The sequence below is a fragment of the Lissotriton helveticus genome, chromosome 5_1 (assembly GCF_964261635.1).
Source record: "Lissotriton helveticus chromosome 5_1, aLisHel1.1, whole genome shotgun sequence".
Classification (NCBI taxonomy): domain Eukaryota; kingdom Metazoa; phylum Chordata; class Amphibia; order Caudata; family Salamandridae; genus Lissotriton; species Lissotriton helveticus.
The window spans coordinates 431,819,231-431,846,145 of record NC_136065.1 but is presented as its reverse complement, the minus strand read 5'-3'; positions in this window follow the sequence as shown (position 1 = coordinate 431,846,145).

Genomic DNA, 26,915 nt, shown 5'->3' with positions numbered 1-26,915 from the left:
ATTACCATGGAAAGGGTAGAGGGTACTTATACACAGCACTGTATTTAAATAAGGTCTAGACCAAGGGACTCTATGGTCCAGTTGAAGGCAGGAAGCCGAAACGCGTAGACCGTCCATTTGATGCACTTTTCTTTGCACATGGTGTGTAAATAAAATCGTGAAGAAAGCTAACTGTTGCTGTGCCGTGTCTTTATCTACGGGACTCGTAGGAGAAGAAGCTGATGTGAAATTTGGCGTGTGCACTGGAACGCGCAACACAGGCACTCCAGGAAGAGGCGAGGCGGTCGTGAAGGATTGGGAGATCGTAATCCAGTGATTTCTATTTTGGAGGAAAACGACTGACGCTTCTGCTGCAAGCCGGGTGCTCCGGTGAATGAGGCTGCGGGGAGATTCGCAGTAAGAAGACATCAGCAGGAGAGTGCAAAGGCGACCGAATCAGGGGTGAGTGAACCGGCGGGGTGTATGTCGATTTCGCTCGACTCTGCAACGCGGCGGAGGCTGCGTTCGGGCGGGGTGAGGGGACAGCCGCCTGTCGGGAAACAAACCCCTGTGAGTGAAGCCGGGGTGTAGCGTATGATTAAACGTAGGAGAATCAAATCCTCTTTTACATAGGAACGCTCTCCTTGAATGCACGGAGCCTGGTCATACCCGAGTTAAGCGGGAAGGATTAGTAAGTCACCCGGAAAGGAAGCCGAAAATACACGTCATCGGCAAACAATAAAAATTCCTTAAAGGGGCAGTGCAGCATTACTGGAAACCGAGTGAACACAGTGTGTTCAACAGGAAGCAACAGACACGTTCCGGGGATTCAGCATACTTTTGGAAGAAGGGAGCTGATTATCCTTAAAAAATCACAAGAAACAACACACATGTGGCTATTGAAACAGTGTATCAACAAGAAATTTAATAAATCAACCCTGCATAGTTCAAAAAAATGGCAGATAAATCAAGGAATCGCCAACTAAGGGCGAGCGAGCTTCTGAATGATGATAATCCCCCCTTAATGACCTCTGATGCTAAAGGGGATAGAGGAGAAAGAACATAAGAAAGAACAATTGTCAACATAGTTAGAGAATTGCAAATACAGCGAATCCAAGAAATCAATAAATGGTGGGAAAAAACATCTTTAGAAAAATATATTGAATACAAGAAGGTCCCACGAGGTCTGAGGATTCTTATAATGCCAACCTTAAATGACTTGGATACAGACTTGATAAAACTATGGCAGACAGACACAAATGAATGCTCCTTCAAGTTAATGTGAACTTTAATCATCCATGCCGAGAGGAAATTAGAAAAAATCACGAGCACAATAACGGCACTAGAATCAGAACTCGCGGATATCCAAACATCAGAGGAAAGTAAAGAGGTAATTGAGAACATGGAAAAGAAGGTGGCAAAACATGAAATGGAGGTGGAGAAGAGAAAGGCCAATAAGTTCACCAGGGATAGGTTGGACTATATGAACGGACGAATTTATACATTCGCACGTAAGTACGACACCTTAAGAAGTCATGTTGCCATGGATAAAAACACGGATAGAACCAATGAACCAACGGAGGAGGTTGATAGCTCGGAAGTGAGCTCTGTTGAAGAGAATCCATTGCAACACCATTGGATTTTCGGGGGGAGATCAAGCTAGCACATATGGTCACGCGACAAAGAGGAAGAGGCAGATCCAATGCTTGGGGAAGGGAACAGCGTCCACCAAAGAAACCCCCGACAAACCAAAAACCAGAAGGGGTGGAAAAAGAAGTAAAAGCAAAGCGAGGCAAAGGAAAGCAAAAGTAGCTATAAAAAAGAGAATGTCAATATCCAACAACATAGTTATAAATCTATCTAATAAACAATTGTCGGATACACAACTGAAACTCTTAAATAGAGGTCTTTCATTTTGCCCAACAAAAACTATAAATGCACCCAATGCACGCATTGACCTTTACAAATTTTGCAGGAAAGTGAAATTGAAAAAATATTTTGCCGAAAAAAACCAAAGCAACAAAAAATCATATGTTTTGAAAACAAATGAACCTACATCAACTGTCACACAAAAAGATTTAACAGCAATGATAACTCTAGCATCAATCAAAGAAACCCCCTCCACCAGCCAAGAGGACAACACAATAACTCCTGAAATGGAAATTGATTTTTGTAAAAACATTGGGATAGCGACAAACCTAGGAGGTAATAGCGGGTTGAAAATAAGTTCAAAATTCTGCCCGCAACTTCCACCAGGCAATAAAGTGGATCTATTCCAAGAACTTATGGTCGAGGAAATAACAAAAATTGCGGATAAATCTGTAAGAAATGGACAAATGAAGAAACAAAATCTGTCTCCTAAAGAATATACAGCCATGATGGAATTGAAAAACGATACATCGATAATCATTAAATCTTCGGATAAAGGGGGCAACCTTGTCATACAAAATGTTTCAAATTACATTGAGGAAGCGAATAGACAATTGAAAGTTCAGGAACACTATGAAAAGTTGGTTATAAACCCTATGGAAGAATGGACAAATGAGTATCATTCTATGCTACTGAACTGGAAAGATAGAGGTCTATTAGATTTTGACGAGTATAGCTACCTGAAAACAGACAATCCAATCATGGCAACTATATATTTTCTACCGAAAATTCATAAGTTACTTGAATGCCCACCAGGGAGACCAATTGTGAGTTCAATAGGATCCCTCTTGGAATCTACATCAAGATTCATAGACATTTTTCTTATGAATTATGTGACAAACCTACCTTCATTTCTGAGGGACACAATGGACTTTTTACAAAAAATCACCACATGTGAATGGAAACCATCTTACCTAATGGCGACAATTGATGTTGCATCGCTCGTTCTGTGAATTTATTGGAACATACAATCATGTTACTTGACATGCTCCGCTACTGCTTGACCCATAATGCTTTTCTGTTTGTGGGGGGGATATATCTCCAGAAGCAGGGGACCGCTATGGGGACATCATTTGCACCCACCTATGCAAACCTTCTGATGGGGGCGTGGGAGAGCGACGTGATAAAAAAGATCAAGAGAATCCGGAGGGGCCAAAAATCAAGCTTTGGTGTCGTTTCATAGACGACTTGTTTGTCATATGGGACGGAAATAAAAACTCATTGGAAAATTTTATCGGATCTCTAGACAATAACAAATACAACTTAAGATTCACGTCAACAATCAGCTCTCATTCTCTGATCTTTCTGGATGTGGAAATATTTGTGAAAAACAAAAAACTTTGCTCGAAAATCCACAGAAAGCCAACCGCATTTAATAGCATTTTACATGCGAATAGCGGACATCCCATTAGACTAAAATGGAGTATACCTTATGGCCAAATGTTGAGAGCGAAAAGGAATTGTTCCGAACAGGAAGATCTAGTAGAAGAAATAGAGAAAATGAGTGCCAGATTCCTAGAAAGGGGATACACAAAAGAAGTAATTTCATCTGCACGAAGTAGGATGCATCTGAAAAAGAGGGATGAATTACTAACTCCGAAAAACAAGAGGCCAAAAACTAATCAGGAACATGAGATAAGTAAAGGGAATGAGACAACCAGACTCATTATGGACTTTAACAACCAAAGTACCAATATGAAGAAAGCCCTTCAGAAACATTGGCAAGTCCTACTTTTAGATAACACTTTAAAAGAAACCTTGACAAAAAACCCAAGTATCACGTACCGAAAGACCTCTTCCTTAAGGGACATACTAACACAGAGCCACTTGGAACTAAGGGAAGAGAGGAAACAGACATGGCTAACAACACCAGGCTTCTGGAAATGCCACAAATGTAAAGCCTGTGAACATGGAATTAACATCAAGAACTATAAATTACAGAATGGCAAAATGGAAACCATCCAAGAGCACATTACATGTGATTCAAAATGTGTGGTCTACAGGCTACAGTGTCCTTGTGGACAGTTGTATATCGGGAGCACTGTGAATAAATTAAAACTGAGAATACTCCAGCATCTAAGGGCCATTAAGAACAAGGACCCGTGCTACCCGATGGCCGCACATTTTGCTCAACATCATCAGAGCAATCCCGCCCTCCTGAAGTACTCGGGGATCAAGATGAGCAAAATCCCAGAGAGGGGCGGGGATCAAATGGTACAACTAAGACGCCTGGAATCCAGGATGATATTGAGTATGGGAACAGAGGAACCGTTCGGCCACAATTTGGATGCCGAATTACATGTACATTTGTAAAATTGATATAGATAACATAGATGAAAGAATAAGATTGGAATCCGTCACTGTAGAACTATGTGGAATTTTGTATATATGTATATATTGAAACCTTAGATGTTGGACAAAGTACATACCTGTAACCACAATGAAATTAGTCCAGCTTAGAAATCTAAACTGATTATAAGAAATGATTGGGGAAGGTGAGAATTAACAACTAAATCCATAATAAGAGGTAACAGAGAACAAGTTTGAAAAAGTACTTCACAGATACTATGCTCTCATACTTCTTTTTTTTTTAAAGTATTTTTATTGAAAAGTTTTCCCCTCATTTCCCCCCCCCCCCCTTGATTACATGTACAAGGCACAATGAGATGCATACAAAAGAAAAAATAAAGAGAAGAAAAAAAAAAAGAGAGATTTTTTCCCAAAGAACACATATCACAAATATTGGTTGAATAGAGACATATTACAATATACACTTGATACATGTAGATTCAATCTGCTACAAACAAGAAGTATTTGCAGTTTATTTGCACATTGGGATACACCCCCAGCAAGATGATTACCGGGGTTAACTCTAATGTTGTTTCTAGAGCATTACGGAAAAAGTTCCCAATATCCTGTTTTAACTTATCTAGGTGCGGGCAGGTCGAGAAAATATGTATCAAGTTAGCCTCCATACTGCCGCACCTAAAACAAGTGGTTCCGGATAAACCCCCCCACTGGGCAATTTTCCATGGCGTATAGTACAAGTGGTACAGAGTCTTATAATGCTGGGCCTGAAGGGATGATGAACACAATAACTTACTTCCCATCTCGAGTGATTCAGTGAAAATATCTCTTTCTCTATCTATATCTAAGTCTGAGGACCATTTAGCTATCCACTTCTCGAGGTCATCTTTCTTTAACATTGTCATCTCTAAATAGAATCTCTTTATAGTACAGTCATGACCGATTTGTATAAGATCCATCATTATATTCCTCCCAAAACCTAGTGGACCCCCTTTTTTATTTAGTATGCAACTTCTTATTTGTAGATATTTAAAGAAATGATTTGTGTTTAACATATACTTATTTTTTAAATCTGTAAACTGCAGCAGACCATTATCATCTAGCATATCCCCAATCTTACCTATCCCCCGTCTTTCCCATTCTTGATATACCACTCCTGAAAACACGGCATTGGGGAGTGAAGGGTTATTTTTTAATCTGGTGTATGCGTTATATTTCCCTATTCCGACCTTTTTAGAAAATCCCTTCCATATATTGTAAGCGGCCGTGATTACCTTAAATCGTGTTCTTTTAAAGTAGCTCTCTTCAGTAAATCTCAAAAATATATTTTCAGCATTTGTGCCCAAAACTAAACCATAAATAGCAAGCGATCCTATCTTATCCCAGCCATCCTTCTCTGCTCCTCCAATTAATCCCATCATTCCTTGCAATGCTGCAGCCCAATAATATAACTTTAGGTCTGGTAATGCCCATCCCCCTCTTTCCCTTGGAAGTGACATATACCTCTGTGCCCTTCGAGTTTTACCTCTTGCCCAGATAAACCGGTTAATCATGTGTTCACAGATTTTAAACCATTTATTATCTATTAAGAGAGGTATTGCCCTGAAAAGATATAAAAATTTAGGTAAAATCAACATTTTAATAATATTGACTCGACCTACTAATGACAGATGTAAATTCTCATAACGATCTAAATCTTTCCTTGCTTTATCAATTACTGGGGCAATATTTTTTTCCACCAGATTATCTAGGTTTGACGTAATATTAATTCCCAAGTACTTCCCTGTTGATACCACTCGTCCATCATCACAGGGGGCCCACAAGTTTTTAATTATTTGGGTTTTGGATGCGTTCAATGAGTACCCTGAGACTTGTCCGAATCTTAGGGCCTCCGCCTCTATCAATGTAGTTGCTTCCGTAGGGCAAGGTGTTATCACCGCAACATCGTCAGCATAGGCGAGTATCTTACATGGCCCAAGAGCTGTGCAGAGTGGGGTAATCTCTAGTGTTGATTCTATCTTGCGAATTAACGGATCCATGTACATGGCGAATAATAAAGGAGAGCATGGGCAACCCTGCCGAGTTCCTCTCTTAATCTTAAATTGTCCTGTAGTGCCCCCGTTTATTCTTAATGCTGCGACCGGTTCCTTATACAAAGTCTGGAGTGCTTTCAAATAGCCTTCCTTAATCCCAGCTCTAACTAGGGTCTGCCACAGATAGTACCAGGAGACCCGATCGAATGCCTTTTCCGCATCCAGAAGCATTACTGCCATCGGATCTCCTGTTACCTCGGCAGCATCGAATAGAGTTATAACTTTCCTGGTGTGGTGAGTCGTCCCTCTTCCAGGAATGAAACCATGTTGGTTGTCACTAACCAAACTACTTATTATTCTAGCGAATCTTACAGCTAATGCTTTTGAGTATATTTTAGTGTCATTATTCATCAAAGTTATTGGGCGATACGACCCTGGATCTGTCGGGGGCTTCTCTTTTTTTAAAATTAAGACTATATCTGCGCCTCCCCAAGATTTGGGGATGGACTCACCGCTCTGCGCAGCTTGAATCGTTTGAGTTAAAGCTTGTCCTAAACATCCCCAAAAAGTTTTATAAAATTCAATAGGTAACTGATCGGGGCCAGCAGCCTTTCCCGAGGGTAAAGCAGTCATAGCCTCTTTGATCTCAATACTATCCAACATAATCTCTAATTCATCTGCATCTACAGAGGAGATAGTTTTGACCTCAATATTCTGAAGATATTAATCTACTCTTTCGGCGGTGCTGGGGTTTTGATCGTCATATAGTGACTGGTAAAATGTCCTAAATACTTCCCGAATCTCTTCTGGGTCTGAATGTAATAGTCCCTTTTCATCCTTAATCTCCTTAATGGTCCCTTCTGCCGCTATCTGCCTAGTGCGTATAGCGAGAACCCGACCTACTTTCTCACTGAACTCATAACATCTCTCCCTTCTAACTGTATATTGTTTTGCTGCTCTATTTGCAAGTTCCTCCTCTGCTTCACTTTTCACTTTCATTAGATCTATTATAAGTTGTTCAGTCGGTTCTCCCCTTATTACACATTTATTGAGCTGTTCTTCTGCTTCTAATACTTTTTTCTCTATCACGGTATAACGCAGTCGTTCTGTTTTCCTTTTATAGGCACTATAACTACATGTTTCACCACGAGCTCCTGTCTTAAAGGCATCCCATATTACGCCGACCGCAGCACTCCCTCTATTATAATCAAAAAATTCATTAATCCATTTAGACATATGCTTTATATAATCATCATCTGTAAGAAGTCCCCTTTCGAAAGTCCATTCCCTCCTTATTTTTATTCCCCCTCCTTGCATTAACGTTAGAATTAAGGGATTGTGGTCACTCAGTATCCGGGGAAGCCTGTCAATTTTTGCTATATTAATTAAATCATTGGATATCAGAAAATAATCTAATCTAACACATATATGATGCGGTGCAGAGTAATATGTGTAACCTGGTTGCACTGATCTAGTCGTCTCCCAAACATCTCGCAGAGTATTGTTTTCCAAAAGGTCAATAAGGGCCTTGTGAACTTTTTTCTTCCTTCCGTTATACTTCCTTATTGTACCTAGTCCCAGGCCTTCCGCCCCGTTAATATTTAAATCTCCTCCTATGATAACCCGAGGGGCCCAGGCTGCCAATTCAGAATCCAGAAACTGTAGAATTTCTGGATCATCCTGAGTAGAGCCGTACACCGCCACCAATGTTGTCCATACTCCTTCTAATAGAATCTCGACCATAGCCCACCTCCCCCATTGATCTTCTAATTTTCTCCTTGTAACTACATTTTTACTCCTTGATAAGATAGCTACCCCTCTTTGTTTTGCCCCTTGTTTAGAACTAACTATTAAGTAAAACCCCAACTGGTTAAGACAAAATTCCTGAGTACTCATTATATGTGTCTCTTGTAAAAATACAAAGTTTACATTCATTTGTCGCAGCCGTATTCCTATCTTCTGCCTTTTTTGAGCATCATTTAGACCACATACATTCCATGTCACTAGTCTAACAGACATACTTTTTTACCAGGATACTATCGGCTAACTGCTTGCTTTTATTTATCAACCTAAAAAATTTATCAATTACTAATTCTAACGCACTAACTGAACAGAATCCCATGTTTATGTCCGTAATGTCTTCCATACGGCCATCAAACTCATACATTTGATTCAAATTGTGTTCTTCAGATTCCAATAAACTTATAGTTCCCTTGTGCCCTGTCCATGTTCCTGACCTCCCCCACCCCAGGCTGCCCACCCTCAGTTTCCCACCCCCCCTACAGGAAAATAGGTCCGAAGGACCTATATCTGGCCGACTTTGCCTACAGGATGTCGCACCCGTCATCACTCCTGACTTTCCATTGCGACTCAGTGTGCCCAATATGTGCCCAACAAATTCCTACCCCCTTTATTTTTTATTTTTTTATTTTTTTTTGTTTCTTGAAAATACTAGTATCAACCATTTTACTAAACCAATTGCACACCTTCAGAACACAAAAAAATCCAAAAAAGATCATCTTTAACTCTTGCTATAGGTGGTCACTTATGTCTAATTTTACACCCCGAACTGTTAATGCTATCAATCTTTCTCTTCCATTTTTATATTTTATCTTTGCTTCTTACGGGGGACATCCCTGATAGCAACAGTACGGTCACCATTTTCTGTATTCTCCTTATGACGTGTGTTTTGTTGACCCCTAGTCTCTCGTAAATAATTGAGGTGTTCTTGTGCAAGGATTTCAGAATGAAATATTTTAAAGTTCCCGTTTAAGCCGATCTTCAAACGTGCTGGAAACATAAGATACGCCTCAAAACCTATATTCTGAAAAGGTGTGATAAGTTGTCTCATTCGCCACCTTCTTTCCACAGTGGTATGGCAAAAGTCAGGGCGAGCGAAAAATTCAACACCATTATAGCTACATTTGGATTGGGGCTTTGCTTTACTAATTATCTCTTCCCATAATAGGAAGTTCCCGACATAGAATAAAATTGCACGAGGCTTACCCTGTGTCTCTTTCCGTGTCATAGGGAAACGATGTGCCCTTTGTATTTCATGGTCCAGATCCCAAGCAGACAACTCTGGAAGGGCACCCTTTAATAGTTCAACAACAAAGCCCCGAGCATCATTCCCCTCTTTCCCTTCCTGGATTCCAATCAGTCGTACGTTATTGCGCCTTTGCCTATTTTCGAAATCCTCCAGTTTCCATAACATATCGGCGGTGGTCTTATCCTGGTCTTTCCTAGCATCCTGTATTGTAACCATATCATCTTCCAATTTTCCTGTTCTGATCTCCACTTCGGAAATTCTTCCGACCATCTCTTCATACAATTTGCCAATTTTGTGCAAAGAAGATTGCATTTTTTTACTCGCATGTTTAGCCCTCCTCCTTGCCTTTTGGCTCTCGATACGAGCCTCACCTTGCATTTGTTTTAAAGTTGAGAACAAAACTTCAAAGTTAGAGGCACCTCCATCTATTTCACGAGCTGTAGCATCCTGGGAGCCTGCTTCATCATATCCAAGCTCCCCCGTAGGTGGTACAGGATTCTCCGTCGCGTTATCCCATTCAAGTCTTTTTGCCACAGACTTCGTGTTGCCTCTACGAGATCCTTTTGACAATTTCTTTTGTCTAGGCTTACTATTCTGTTTCTTAGATTTGGTTTTATTCTTAGATTTAACGTTCTCCACTACTTTGATGCTGCCAGTGGTGACTGCTTTAAGCCTTGTATGGGCATTCTTTTGAACTGTTACATGCTCTCATACTTCTTAAGTAACAAATAAGATGAGTGAAGAGCTGAAAATGACCTTAAATGTATATAATTGTATATAGCAGGTTTTAATACCGACCATAATTCGAAATGTTATACATATATTTAGGACAATTTCCTTTTCTTCTCTTTCACTAACATCTCTTTACTTTTATTTGTATGCTTTTTTGTTTAAAAAATGAAGAAACTGAATATTATCAATGAATTTGGAATTCCCCTCCCCTCCAATACAGTACAAAGGTAGTACTTTACTGAAATGAACAAAAATTATTATTAGTTCACTGTATATAGAAAACTATTTGATCAGATTGTAAATACTTCATTTGTGGTAAAGGGTTTATAATCGTACTTCACGTGAATTGTAAATACTCATTAAATATGACCACGAGTATGTACTAGCCAAAGAACAGACTATGCAGGGTTGGAGGTCTAGATGACCATGGAAAGAGTAGAGGGTACTTATACACAGCACTGTATTTAAATAAGGTCTAGACCAAGGGACTCTATGGTCCAGTTGAAGGCAGGAAGCCGAAACGCGTAGACCGTCCATTTGATGCACTTTTCTTTGCACATGGTGTGTAAATAAAATCGTGAAGAAAGCTAACTGTTGCTGTGCCGTGTCTTTATCTACGGGACTCGTAGGAGAAGAAGCTGATGTGATATATATATGTATATATATATATATATATATACATGTGTGTATATATATATATATATATATATATATATATATATATATATATATATATATATATGTTACAATAGTCGTTCTGGTACAAAGGACTACTCGGACACCTTCCAGTGCAGATAATAGATTTAATGACAAAAAGTTTTTCGTGAGTTCGCGAGCGGAAAGCTGATTGGCTCTCGGGTGTCTGTCAACATTCCAAACAGTCCGGAGCGGCCGCCATCTTGTGTCTCGGTAGGATCGAGACACAAGAGGTGGCAAAAACAAAGGGGGAAATGACCAAAAGGGGGCAGGGTAGACCCCCCTGACCCCCTAGGTTTGATGTGGGGGCCATAAAAGGGCCCCGCGGGGCAAAAACAAATGTTTGTTTTTTTCGATTTTCACGGGGGGGAGCGCCCGGTACGCGCACCGGGGAGATCGTACCGGGGAGCGTACCCTGGAGAAAAAAGAATGACAGAGTTTTTTAAAAATGTAGCATTTTTTTATAAATTGGAGGTAGTTCTAAAAAGAACAGTTTTTTTATTCTTTTTGTTGTTTTATATTTTTTTATTGTTTTTTTGAATTTTTTTTACTTTTTTTTGCTTTTATGAACAATTTTATATTTTTTTGTAATTTTTATGGGGACAATCAAGAAACGGGGAATTGTAAACGGCTCAACTGGAGCAAAAAAAATCAGGAAAAAATTAAGCTTTCTTTCTGCAGTTGTGGTTGTCTCCAGCACGGTTGATCAGTTTGATACTTTGCTCTCTATAGGAAATTGTAGTCCCGCAAAATATACAAACTATTTTAAAATCTCCAAACTGGGGTTGGATATTTGGGACCATCTCCCTTGTCTCTGGACCCGATGGAGTGGTTGTTTGCTTTTGGAGGTGCTGGGAGAAGATTGGGGAGGGTTTCTTGTTAGTTCTCCGACCTCTGCCACAGCATAGTTGTTTGGGTGCCTGCGTTGCATATGGCGCATCATTGTGTGGTTGCCAAATGAATACTTTTTTGCAGGGTTCCCCCTGGAAAGTACAGTGCCACAGATGAGACATGTCACTTTTGCAGCATTTACTTTCTTTTGTCCCCTTGGGATTTTAAAAAACTCCCACACAAAGTGCTCCTTAGGTTTATAGGGGGTATTATCTTCAGGCAGGAAGTGCCTTTCCTCCTCCTCCTCCTCCTCCTCTTCTTCTTCTTCACCACCACTGTGGTGTTGTGGTGGTCCTTGTGGTGGTGGTGGTGGTTGAGGGGCTCCTGCTGCTGCTGCTACTGTAGCCATTTCTCAGGTCTGCAAACAGGTCTTCCTCAGTCAAAGTACAAAGTGAGAATGAGGAAAAAAGGTGGGGGCTTTCATCATTTGGAAAAAAAACTGCTCTGAACCAATGAAAAGTGTTATTTTCAGGTCACATGACCCGACGCGCTTACGCTACGCGCCCCGGGGTGCGCCCGGGTGCGCGCCCGGGGGCGCTTACATAGCGCGATCATATGCGCTCGGGTGCTTCCGGGTGCGCTTACGCCGTGCGTCATAAGACACATCTCGCGGCTACGCGATACGTCACGATGATGTTTTCGTTCGCGGCAATAGCGCTAACGGGACGCTCACCGGTACGCGCACCGGGGCGCGCCGCAAGACTGTGCTTACCGGTGAGCGCATCGGTACGCGCACCGGGAGCGCTCGAGGGCAAAAAAAAAAACCATGAACAATATACATAAAAAAATAGTATTACATAAATTTACAATATAGGATTCATTATAAAAAATATTACATTTCATAGCTATAGAAATTTGCTATTAAAAAAACCTGTGATATTCACTGAAAAAAACATAAGTTTGAGAACCTATATATAGTTAGGAATTAGCATTTACAAAACCTATGAAATTCACTGAAAAAAACCATAGGTTTCACACCAGTTATAGTTAGGAATTAGCATTTAAAAAACCTATTAAATTCACTGAAAAAACCATAGGTCTATATAGAACTGTTGGTGAATGAGTGGATGTGTATATAGATGGTGGAATTACTGAATTGGTTCTTGTAACTGGTATGGGTATCTCCATTTTTTCGTAAATTTTAGTTTCTATTTTTGAATATGTGTTTCAAGGGTTACCTTACACTGAAAGGAGGTCTGTCACTCTGTCACCAGGATGGTGTCATCAGTGATGTCATGAGTGATGTCACTGACCATGTCATGAGTGATGTAATATGTGACGTCATCAGCAGTGCATTGCAGGCGCGCAAGTTATAGTGAGTCCAACTAACTATAACGTGGGAATTTCAATGGTTTTATGTCAGTAACATTTCCAGCTAACTATAACTGGTGTCAAACCTATGTTTTTTTCAGTGAATATATATATATATATATATATATATATATATATATATATATATCACCTACTGGCCGTCGCCAGTAGGTAGTTATAGTTAGGATTGTTTTCCATAGGGAAATCGCAACATTCTATTGGGAATAACTTTGGCGCCGGTTGAGGAATCTGCCTGAAATTTTCCTCAAATTTGCCTCCCGGCACTCCGGTCCTTCCCTGAAAGTTTTGGGGGGGATTCGTCAAGCGGGGGCCGAGATAAAAGGGGGTCCCAAAACGTGTTTCCCCATGTTAATTTCCATAGGGCGGTTGGACTCACTTTTAGCCCGAACGGCTGAATGGATTCCCACGAAACTTGGCAAAATTGTAGGGACTGGTAGCCCGATGTGCCTTTGCTATGTCTAAAGATATGTGCTCCAGAGGATTTTGAGTAATTTAGGTTCAAGAAAAGATATATATCTATAAGCGCGCCCCGGTACACGCACCGGGGCACGTACCAGCGTGCTATGCGAGTTCGCGAGCGGAAAGCTGATTGGCTCTCGGGTGTCTGTAAACATTCCAAACAGTCCGGAGCGGCCGCCATCTTGTGTCTCGGTAGGATCGAGACACAAGAGGTGGCAAAAACAATGGGGGAAATGACCAAAAGGGGGCAGGGTAGACCCCTCCTGACCCCCTAGGTTTTATGTGGGTGCCATAAAAGGTCCCCGCGGGGCAAAACAAAAAAAAACAAAAAAAACCGATTTTTGCGGGGGGAGCGCCCGGTACGCACACCGGGGAGCGTACCGGGGAGCGTACTTTGGTGAAAAATAGTGAAAAAAGTTAGTGTTAAATAATCATTTTGAGTGATCAGAGGTAGGGTAGCTCTGAAAAGAGCTTTTGGGTTCTGTGGTTGATTTAGGTACCTACAAGTACAACCCACACACATCCACACACACACACCACACACACACCCCACACACACACCCACACACACCTCACACACCAACACCTCCACCCACACCTAAACACCCCACACACCCACACCCACACACACACCTTACACACCCACACCCCCACCCACACCCACACACCCCACACACCTACACCTCACCCCCCCCACACACACACACACCTCACATACACACCCCACACATCCCCCACACACATGGGGAAAACCCAGTGAAACAGTAAAATAATAATTTAAAGTTCTTAGAGGTAGGGTAGCTATGCATAGAGTTGTTGTGTTGTGTGGGTGATATAAGTACCAGCATGTAGGTACCAATGCAGAGTTTTAAATTCAATGTAGATTGTCTCCTCTGTAGATAATTTGCATGTTGTTACAGAAGTTATTGTGGTATATGGAATCCATACCATAGTTTGTCAGGAAAGTAGAAACAACATGGAGACAGGAGATGAAAAATGTCAAATACACATTGGAGATAATATAGTGGGAGAAAGGAAGTAACTATGAGCAAAATTACTATGTAACATAAAAAAGTTGCACAGTATAGTATAAGTCTCACATTATATTATATTCATTTAATATACCCCCTTGGGTCTTTATTACAGAGACCTGGGGCTCTGAAACCTCGGGCCCGGACCTGGTGGATACTATCCCGGAAGGGTACGCCCTGGCCAGGCTTGATCGGGAGAAACGGAGAGGGGGGACTCGGGAGGATTACATCTGTTGTATAGATCCACTCTCATCCTCGACTAATAAATTGGAAGCCCTATATTTTTCCATACAGCTAAATGCATCCACATCTTTTTCTGGTATCTTATGTTATAGGCCTCCTGGCCCGCGGTCCTCATTCGCCAGTGATTTGATTAAACTATTAGAACCATTCTTAACCGCATGCGTGCGGGCGGAATTCCGCTCGTACGCGGAGATTTTTAAAAGCGCATGTTACGTGACGAGCTGGGCTCGTCATCAGCGTAGCAGGAGGCTACCTCATGATGAGCCCAGCTCATCATCAGCGTGGAAGGGGTTAAATAAATCACGTTTCACCATTCTTGGTGATTTTAACGTTTATCTTGAAAAATCTGAAACTATTTCCCTCATAGAAGGCTTGAAGGTATATGACTTCAAACAATTGGTGGTTGGCCCTACTCATTTAGCTAGCCACACACTTGATGGCATTTTTACGAATGATGACAGGTTGATTACATTGCCTCCTATCCCTCTTACGTGGCCTGACCACTTCGCCGTCCCTTTCATTTTGAATGGGCCCGTAGCTGCTGACCTGATAAAAAACAACAAAAATCCCTGGGAGGTTATGAGAAACTATCGAAATGTCAATAATGACACGTTGACATCAGTCTTTCCAATAGGCGACTCCTGTCTAGACACTGGCCCGTACCGTGCTGCGCAATGCTGGTCGAACGGACTGGAGAACGCAATAGATATCCTGGCACCGCTTAAAAAACGCTATATGGCCAGAAAAACTCCTTCTGCCCCCTGGTATTCTGAATGACTCAGAGGACTTCGACAGATATGTAGACAAAAGGAAAGGGCATGGCTGGCCAGACCGAATGAGCTTGAGAAGCTACAACATAAACTGGCATTAAAGGAGTACAAAAAAGCAATAATTGATGAAAAAAGGAACCATTTCATTAAAATTACAACTGGATTGAAATCAGCTAGGGAACTTTTTCAAATCGTTAATTCCCTATCGGTCCCGAAGTCAGCTTCTTCGGTGATTGAATCACAAATGTTTTGTAATAACATTGCTGACTTCTTCTCGACCAAGATAGCTGATATCCATTCCTCATTGCACATACACAACCAGAGGCTGAACAATGGAGCGAACTGTGAGACATTGTTTCCGCATCTCGATTGTATAGATACAATGGAGGTCTTCAGACCTACTTCTCTCTTTGTGAATTTTCCTGTTATCCTTAGAGGAAGTAAACTCCATCCTTGATTCTATCAAATCCTGCTCTCCCCTAGACCCCTGCCCATTGAGAATCTTAAAGTCCTGCAGAGCTACCTTATTACCTTCACTTCTTGACATCTTGAATAGTGCCATCACAGAGGGGATTTTTCCCCAGGTGTAGAAGCTCGCCGTGGTGAAGCCATTACTAAAGAAGCCTTCCTTAAACCCTGAGGTGTTAAAAAATTTTAGGCCGATCTTGCTACTACCAGCTCCAGCAAAAATGCTGGAAGTTCACCTAAATCGGCACCTGACAACGTTTCTGGAAAAGGAAAATTGCCTGGATCCATCGCAGCATGGAATCCGTGCATCTCTCAGTACGGAAACTGCCCTTACGGTAGTAGTAAACAACATCAGAACTGAGGTGGACAAGGGCCAAACCACCTTGCTGGTTATGCTGGATTTAACAGCAGCTTTTGATACCCTGTCCCCCTCTATCCTAGTGGACAGTTTGAGGGGGCTAGGGGTAGGAGGCAGTGCTCTGAAACTCCTCTCCTCCTTCCTGCACTTGAGAAAACAAAAAGTGAAGCTGGGTGAGTTTATGTCCCCTACTATGGCAGTGCAATGTGGAGTTCCACAGGGCTCAGCGCTTAGCCCAGTTTTGTTTAATGTTTATGTGACCCCCCTAGCCAAAATAATAAGGGATTTTGGTTATCAGGTGTTGTCGTACGCTGATGACACGCAGATCATTGTCTCGGCAAACCAGTCAGGGAAAGACGGTGCGGCAAAATTCAAGACCTGTATGGAGAGGGTTGCATCCTGGATGGTTAGAAACTATCTTAAGCTTAACGGTGAGAAAACAGAAGTGCTTGTAATTGGCAAGAACCAAGACCTGGGCGAATGCCCTCGTCCGGCAAAATTCGTAAAGAATTTGGCCGTCAGTATTGATCCCACCTTATCGTTTGATTGACAGGTAAATAGAACCGTCGGCACCTGCTGTTCTATCATACGTACTCTGAGGAAGATAGCCCCGTTTCTATCCCCTGAGGCGTGCAAACAATCGATGGTCGCCCTGGTGTTATCCAGGATCGACTACTGCAACGCCCTCTACTGTGGGATTAATCAGAAGGAGATCTACAAACTCCAGGTTATCCAAAATGCTGCCGCGCGACTAGTCCTGAATCTCTCGAAACGTTCATCAGCGACGGCAGCAAGAAAAGAACTTCATTGGTTGCCCGTCCAGGCAAGAATCTCATTTAAGATTCTTTGCCTCGCACACGGTGTTTTCTTTGGATCGGGTCCAGAAGGGGTCAAAGGCCTGTTGAAGACCTATACCCCTAGCAGATCTCTTCGATCTGCCTCAAAAAATATGCTGCTGGTTCCGAGAATCAACAAGGCGAGATGGGGCGGTAGAGCCTTTTCCTGGCTTGTTCCAAAGCTCTGGAACTCGCTTCCGATCGAACTGGCCAGACAATCGTCCCTGCCAACTTTTCGCAAACTGTTGAAAACGTGGCTGTTTTCCTCGTCGTATTAGCTCCTACGGAATTTGGTTCTGCCATTCTCTTCGGACTCTATTAAACTGGTCGTTTCTATCTGGTCTTTCCATCTTTCAGCGCCTTGATGCCCTATGAGGGTTTAAGTGTTCCTTTTCTAGCCGGACTTTCTAGCGCTATACAAATCCTATCATTATTATTATTATTATTATTATTATTTTGGTACTTTTTCATGAATTACATATAAAAAAGAATAATGTCTGGAACAATTTTTAATTTAATAATAAAAATGTATTGCTCTGATTTTTCAAAATTTAATAACACTTCCAACATTACATCGTCAGGAATGTCCTCATTTGGATTCCATGATTCAATTTCTTCCACACATTTAAGAAACTCTTGATCAAGAGACTGATCCAAAAAGTCTAAATCATCAATCTCTTCCTCTGGGTTGTTCTGGAAAATAATTTCGAATGAAATATTACATTTCTTTTGTTCTCCTTCCATTTTCTTGCTGTAAATTGCATAAAAAATAAATATATCAGTAGAGATAGGGCACTGTTATGTTTAAGTTCAGACAGGTACTTCTGAGTTTTTAACAGTGAAGTTATCTTTGGGCAGTGTATGGTATCAGGCAGGAAGTAGAACTATTAAAAAGTGCATGTGATGAAGCCTAAGTAAAATTATAATTATACTAGAGAAGTCTAACTTAATCCATAAATATAATAGAGAAGCGTATCTCAAGCTATAACTATAACAGAGGGACAATAAATAACTATCAGAAAACGTTTTTACTAATTAATTTAAAGTGGTCCTTACAAATTAACCACTTACTTTTGAGAGAGGTAAAGAAGAAAAAATGTGAAAATCCATTCAAGATGTACCTCAGGTAGTTGTAGTCAAAATGGCTGTGTTTCCCTCTTTTTTCATTTATATTCATGTACATAACCAATCAAATGTCAGGAAATAATACTAGAAATTGAAAGTAACATTTTAATTGGTTGTAAATTCTAACACTTCAGATGTGTTTTTGTCATGTAATTTACCTCAGGATATTTAGACAGGGCTACAGGCGAAAGGGCTCAATGGAATTCCATCAAATTTGGGAAAATGGTAGGGACTGGTATGTAGTATGGCCTATTCTATATTTGGTGAAAGTTTCTCCAGTGGTTTTTATGTAAATGAACTTTTAAAAAATGTTGGGAGCGCTTACCGGTGCGCGCCCCGGTACGCGTACCGGCAGCGCTACGGGAGTCCTCCATCTTGTGTTTCGGTAGATTTGAAACACAAGATGGAGGACAAACAACGTTGGGAATGGGTAAAAGGGGGCACGGTAGACACTCCCTGACCCCCTAGGTTTTCTGAGGGGGGCTTAGGAGGCCCATATAGGCCCAAAAAAACCTTTTTTTTTTAATTTTCGCGGGGGAAGCGCCCGGTACGCGCACCGGGGAGCGTACTTCGGTGAAAAACAGTGAAAAAAGTTAGAGAAAAATAATCATTTTGAGTGATCAGAGGTAGGGTAGCCCTGAAAAGAGCTTTTGGGTTCTGTGGCTGATTTAGGTACCTACAAGTAGGTTCCAATGCACAGTCTTATATTCAGGAGGAATATTCTATTCCCCTCATCTGAGAAGTGCACACCATCTCCTCTGTAGATATCTTGCATGTTGTAACGCAAGTTATTGTTGTATATTGAACCCATTCCATAGTCTCTCATGTAAGCAGAAACAGATTTATTCACATGTTTCCGTGCTTTCTCAAATTGTGGACAAAATTGGTTGGACCACTTCCATTTCTGTCTTTGGCATATATTGGAAAATACCAAGGCAGTTTGAGGAAAAAGTGCCATCAATTGCTCAAAGGTGTCCTTTATAAGCATTTCCAGACCTACCCCAGTCAAAGTGCCTAAGTCATATCCACCACAGTGCAGAATTATGATGTGAGGGTGTGGCAGATGCAAAAAGTTTTTCACCAATGGTATCAATTGATGACATCTCAATCCTCTCTGGCCAATCCATTTGATGTCTACATTTGGTAAGTCAAGGTTGTGAAAATTTCTGGTAGCTGCATACCTTTGAGCCCAGTGGATGTAGCTATGTCCAATAATCCAGACAGAATACATGGTAAGAGGAGGTTCTGGTACAGTCAGATGAAGTGTGGAAATGAAATGGCAGTTGGAACAGTAGGAGTTTGCAAAAAAAACCTGTGGACTTTTAGTGCTCTTGAATCACAAGCAATGATTGGTGGATTCAGATAGTTGAAAACTGAAAGTTAGGGTGCATGGTTCTCTTTTGTGAAAGAAGCAATTTGAATGGTTAAGAAAAAGTCATTTAAAGAAACATTGCACTGGATAAGCTGGGGTATTGAGAGGTCAAACATCCTTGCTAAGTTCAATTGCAACATTGTAGAATAAACTTTTAAACCTGAGAGCTCAGTGAGGAGGGAGTTGCTATGGTAACAGGTAGAAAGGGCTGAGGGGGGAAGGGTGTTGATTTGAAAATAGAGAGGGAAGAGTTTTGATTGGTTACTATGAGGAATATGTGTGTAGAATTAGAGGTTCTCTGTGCCATTCATGGTTGCAGTGCCTGGAGTACATACCTTTTGCTCTGCTAAAGAAATATTGGTGTGTGTGTCTGACACTGTTCTCAATCTCCTAAAGCATTTGTAAAGGTGAGTAATGATTCATTTGTATACTCTATGGAGAAGATTTGGAAGCAAATTGTGTTTTTTTAATGTTGCTTTGTGTCATGCTTTTTGATAATGCTTGGTAAAAAGTTTTTACTGCATAGAGGAATTGTATTTTGTAAAATTGTGAAGTTTCAGTAGTGACATGGAATGCTTGTACATAGGACCTGTGCTGTGTTTCTTAAATGTGATGTCAAAAACGATTTTGGGGAAAATTAATGGCTTTTACATTTTTTAGAAGGAATAAATAATGTCTGCATGCTTAAAGAAATACATTTGACCCTTTCACAATGATGTTACTTGTGTTAACTCAGTGTAGGAAGCACATTGAGTTTCTTTGCATAGAGGAATTGTATTTTGTAAAATTGTGAAGTTTCAGTAGTGACATGGAATGCTTGTACATAGGACCTGTGCTGTGTTTCTTAAATGTGATGTCAAAAACGATTTTGGGGAAAATGAATGGCTTTTACATTTTTGAGAAGGAATAAATAGTGTCTGCGTGCTTAAAGAAAAAAATGTGACCCTTTCACAATGATGTTACCTGTGTTAACTCAGAGTAGGAAGCACATTGAGTTTCTTTGCTGTTGGTTTGTGTCATTTTTTTTTATAATGGTTGAATTTCAGTAGTGAAATTGAATGCTTGTACATAGGACCTGTGCTGTGTTTCTTAAATGTGATGTCAAAAACGATTTTTGGGAAAATGAATGGCTTTTACATTTTTTAGAAGGAATCAATAATGTCTGCATGCTTAAAGAAATAAATTTGACTCTTTCACAATGATGTTACCTGTGTTAACTCAGTGTAGGAAGCACATTGAGTTTCTTTGCATAGATGAATTGTATTTTGTAAAATAGTGAGGTTTCAGTAGTGACATGGAATGCTTGTACATAGGACCTGTGCTGTGTTTCTTAAATGTGATGTCAAAAACGATTTTGGGGAAAATGAATGGCTTTTACATTTTTGAGAAGGAATAAATAGTGTCTGCATGCTTAAAGAAATACATTTGACCCTTTCACAATGATGTTACCTGTGTTAACTCGGTGTAGGAAGCACATTGAGTTTCTTTGCATAGAGGAATTGTATTTTGTAAAATTGTGAAGTTTCAGTAGTGATATGGAATGCTTGTACATAGGACCTGTGCTGTGTTTCTTAAATATGATGTGAAAAACGATTTTGGGGAAAATGAATGGCTTTTACATTTTTGAGAAGGAATAAATAGTGTCTGCATGCTTAAAGAAATACATTTGACCCTTTCACAATGATGTCACCTGTGTTACCTCAGATTAGGAAGTAGATTGTGCAGATGAGGTGAGGCATGTCCAGAGGTACAGAGGAGGTGAGGCCTTCGTTCAAGACTGTAGTGGGAGAGAGGCCTTTCCTGGGGAGCATAGGTGGTGAGGCCTGTGTCTAAGAGTGCAGTGGACTAGGCTTCATGAAGCCTATCCCCCACTGCACTCTTAGAGACAGGCGTCAATTTGACTCTTTCACAATGATGTTACCTGTGTTAACTCATTGTAGGAAGCACATTGAGTTTCTTTGCATAGAGGAATTGTATTTTGTAAAATAGTGAGGTTTCAGTAGTGACATGGAATGCTTGTACATAGGACCTGTGCTGTGCTTCTTAAATGTGATGTCAAAAACGATTTTGGGGAAAATGAATGGCTTTTACATTTTTGAGAAGGAATAAATAGTGTTTGCATGCTTAAAGAATTAAATTTGACCCTTTCACAATGATGTTACCTGTGTTAACTCAGTGTAGGAAGCACATTGAGTTTCTTTGCATAGAGGAATTGTATTTTGTAAAATTGTGAAGTTTCAGTTGTGATATGGAATGCTTGTACATAGGACCTGTGCTGTGTTTCTTAAATATGATGTGAAAAAGATTTTGGGGAAAATGAATGGCTTTTACATTTTTGAGAAGGAATAAATAGTGTCTGCATGCTTAAAGAAATAAATTTGACCCTTTCACAATGATGTCACCTGTGTTACCTCAGATTAGGAAGTAGATTGTGCAGATGAGGTGAGGCATGTCCAGAGGTACAGAGGAGGTGAGGCCTTTGTTGAAGACTGTAGTGGGAGAGAGGCCTTTCCAGGGGAACATAGGTGGTGAGGCCTGTGTCTAAGAGTGCAGTGGACTAGGCTTCATGAAGCCTATCCCCCACTGCACTCTTAGACACAGGCGTCAATTTGACTCTTTCACAATGATGTTACCTGTGTTAACTCAGTGTAGGAAGCACATTGAGTTTCTTTGCATAGAGGAATTGTATTTTGTAAAATAGTGAGTTTTCAGTAGTGACATGGAATGCTGGTACATAGGACCTGTGCTGTGTTTCTTAAATGTGATGTCAAAAACGTTCTTGGGGAAAATGAATGGCTTTTACATTTTTGAGAAGGAATAAATAGTGTTCGCATGCTTAAAGAAAAAAATTTGACCTTTTCACAATGATGTCACCTGTGTTACCTCAGATTAGGAAGTTGATTGTGCAGATGAGGTGAGGCATGTCCAGAGGTACAGAGGAGGTGAGGCCTTTGTTCAAGACTGTAGTGGGAGAGAGGCCTTTCCTGGGGAGCATAGGTGGTGAGGCCTGTGTCTAAGAGTGCAGTGGACTAGGCTTCATGAAGCCTATCCCCCACTGCACTCTTAGACACAGGCGTCACCTCCTCTGCACCCCTGGACAATCACCACCTCATCTGCAACCGTGAATAGACTTCAACTGATCTGCATCCTTAGACAGGCCTCAGCTTATTTATACTCCTGGACATGCGTGACCTCATCTGCACCCAGTTACCATAAATTATACCCAATATATTGAGGCCTGTCCAGAGGACACAGATGAGGTAAGGCTTGTCCAAGGGTCAGAAGAGGTCAGTCCTCTCCACTGTACTCATGGAGACTGAATGCTTGTTCATAGGACCTGCGCTTTGTGTCTAAAATGTTATTTTAAAAACGATTTTGGTGCAAATCAATGACTTTTAAATTTTTGAGAAGGAATAAATAGTGTCTGTATGATTAAATAAATATATTTCAACCTTTCACAGTAATGTCACCTGTGTTACCTCAGATTAGGAAGTAGATTGTGCAGATAAGGTGAGGCATGTCCAGAGGGACAGAGGAGGTGAGGTCTGTGTTCAAGAATGTAGTGGGAGAGAGGCCTTTCCTGGGGAGCATAGGTGGTGAGGCCTGTGTCTAAGAGTGCAGTGGAGTAGGCTTCATGAAGCCTATCCCCCACTGCACTCTTAGACACAGGCCTCACCTTCTTTGTACCCCTGGACAGACCTCTCTTCCACTACACTCTTCAATACAGGCCTCACCTCTTCTGCACCCCTGGACAATCCTCACCTGATCTGTAACCCTCAATAGACCGTTTGCTTTTTGTCATTGCTTTGTTGTTTGGTAATAGTGGTCTATAATGTGCTATTTATTTCTTTATCACAGATTGAAATCAAGATTTCAAGAGTAAGGAAATATGCCCACAAGGCAGAGAAGAAGGAAAGATGATCAGTGGAAAAAATCAAAAACAGCAACGGAATTACAGCACTCCTCTACAACAAATACTTCAAAAAACAGGAAAAAAGCTCCTGGTAAGACATCTAAGTCTTTCTTACGGAACATATGTAGATAAAAAAAAAATGTTGGTGAAAATGTGGCTAAAGAAAGGAGAGAGGAAATTTGAAAAGGAAGCAGAGGCCCTTAAAAAATGTTATTACTGGAGCAGGAGAGAATAATATGTATAGGAATAGAAGGCAGAATCAGTTTAGAGACATTCGTAAATGAATGTTTCGCAATAGGGTGGTTTTAAATTTGTTAAAAAACATTAGGAAAGGTAAACAGAGAGCTGCTTTTTATAAGAAAAAGAAAAGTGTAGAGAAGATTGTTGATCAGGCTTTTGAAGTTAAGAAAAAATTATTTATTTTAATAATCAATAGAATTAGAACACTTAACAAGACAATTGTTGTTTTCAAATCAAAGAGTAGATGGAAAAGAGTAATTAATCGGACTAATTTTTGTAAAGTTTTTTCAGGAGAATTGATGCACAGTTCAAGTTGTGAGACATGTTTTAATGAGGAGAGTTACTTCCAGGAGAATGATTTAGTGCATGCAGTTGACACCAGTGGTCGAGCATATGAGGTGAAAGACGGTTGTCCGATTGAAAAAGAGAAACTTGTGCCTAGAGAACCAGAAGAGGTGTTAACTGATGAAGTTTTAGGGAGAAGTACTAAGGGTCCAGTGTACACTTGGAAGTGTAGTAGTATTTGTAGTGTGCGACAGGAATCAATTGATTTGTTTTGTAATTTCTTACGTACATATAGTAAGAAAAGTCTAAAACAGAAAATGAAGATGTTGCAAGCGTTAGATCCTTGCAGAGTGAGAGAAAACACAGGTTTGCAAGGGCATTCACTGGCTTGTCTCTCTAGAAAAGTCTGTCAGAGTGTTTTTCATCATTTTAGGATGTTAGCAGTGCATCATAACAAAATGAGGAAATTAGTGAGAACGTTGTATTATGCAAAAAGTCCAGTACTTAAGCTTAAACAATTAAACAGTGCTCTTTTGCATGGATCTGAATTAGATGTGAAGAAGATTTGTGAAGAAATTAAGATTTGTTATTTTGGTGAAAAAGAGGACAGTGTAGAAATTGACACAGAAATTCAAGGTAATGTGGAAGACAATGTACAGATTTCAAGTACAGAAAAGTTTGACCAGGAAATTACCAGGTTTAAGGTGAAATCAAGTGAAAGGCCGAATTTTACTTGTGTGTGTTGTCGACGAACTCATTATAAGCATCAAACTAGATTAGTTGATTTATACGTAAAAAGTGACAAGATAAATAATTACGAGTGGAAGGATTTTGCAACTTATTTGTGGGTGGAGAATTGTTTTGAATTGAGTTCTGATCAGCGTATTTGTAAATATTGTTATGATAAATTAAATCAAAACAGAATGCCTGCTAGAGCTGTTCATAATAATCTGGAGTTGGTAGACATTCCCCCTGAATTGATGGATTTAAATACATATGAATCTATTTTGATTCAATGTGTCCATCCTTTTCAGGCTATTGTTCGCATGGAGCCTAAGATAGGGAAATTGCCTCCTTCAGATTTGCAGAGAGTATTAAAGGGAAGAGTTGTTTATTTGCCTCTAGATTTCAAGAAAAATATTTATACAATTGGTATAGAAAAAGTAGAAGAGGAACCTTTAGTTATTCTAGTTAATGGGGTTCCGACAAAGAGTAAGAAAATCTGGCAAGATTTAGTGGATGTTAGGAAAGTCAAAAAGGCAACGTTGTATTTAGTCAAAAACAATGAGTATTACAAACATGTATGTGTTGGAGCAGAGGAAATAGCTGCAGAAGAAGACAGTGATTGTTCAGCCGGCCAAATTGAAAAAGTTGATGTGTCTAGAAGTGAAGAAATATATGAACATTATACTGTTCATCCTTTGCATTCCAAAGAAGTAATGGGGAATGCAATTGAATTGTTTCAAATGAAAGCAGCAAAAGGAAGTCCCATTAGTGTATGGGAAGAAAGTTTGGAAGCTCGTTGTTTTCCACGACTATTTCCAACAGGTCGAGGTGGACGATATGACGATCGACCACTTCAAATTCCTGCATCTGAATATCGAACTGTAAGATTATATGCTGAAGATCCAAGGTTTCGTCAATGCATTCCCTATTTGTTTCATCTACTGTATGAAAGTGACTTGTCTGGGCTTTCTTATGCAGTAAACCATATACTGAAAAGTGGAGCACATCTGCAAAATGTTTCGACGAGGGACTTTATGGAGAAAGTGAATCTGCAAGATAATATTTTGGAATCTCATGGCATGTCAGCGTGGTACAAATGAGCATTGGTACCGTCGTCATGGGGAATTGAAATGTATGCTGAGAAACTTAGGAACTCCTACATGGTTCCTCACTCTTAGCTGTGCTGAGTATGCATGGGATGACTTACTTCAATTTCTACGAGAGGCAAATGCAAATATACAAAATATAGAATTCAAAACACCTGGAGAACTGTGTTCTTTGGATCCAGTGAATGTATGCAGATATTTCAATCATAGATTTGAAGCTATGATGTCTTTTATTACCAACAAAAACAATCCTCCCCTTGGAGAGGTTTTGGATTTCTTCTGGAGAAAGGAGTATCAAGCGAGAGGTGCTCCTCACATACATATGTTGTTGTGGATTAAAAGATGCACCCAAATTTGGAACAGATTTGGATGACACAGTGATGAGGTTCATTGAAGAGTATTCAACATGTGCTGTTCCGAAAACTACAGAAGAAAACAGTTTAAGGCAACAAGTTTTACGCTTTCAATCCCATCGTTGTGGAAAGTACTGTCGTCGAAAATTCAGAAACAAGGACAAGTTTTACACAAAATGTCGTTTCGGGTTTCCACGACCAGTGATTTCTAAAGGAAGAGTAAATAATTTGATGTCTTCTCTGCGACATACTGTGACGAGGAAATCACCAAAAAATACATACAATTTAAAAAGAAACGAAGAGTCCAAGTACATCAACGACTACAAACCAGTGATTTTGTCCATGTGGAATGCTAACATGGATATTCAGTTCGTTGCTGACAACTCTATTGCTGTGGCTCGATATGTGACGTCTTACATCACAAAAAAAGAAAAGGCAACTGAAGGAAATGTGGGAGGACATTTCACATGAAAAGAGTCTAAGCAAGAAATTATACAGTTACAGTCTGAAGATGTTGTCGCATCGAGAAATTGGAGCATATGAATGTTCTGATCGATTGTCATCAGCAAGTCTCTATGCCAAATCTAGAACCATCATTTGGGTGAGTCTAGGTCTTGCTGCAACACAAAACCGAGTTTTGAAATCTGTACACGAAATAGAGCATTTGGCGGAGAAAGAATCA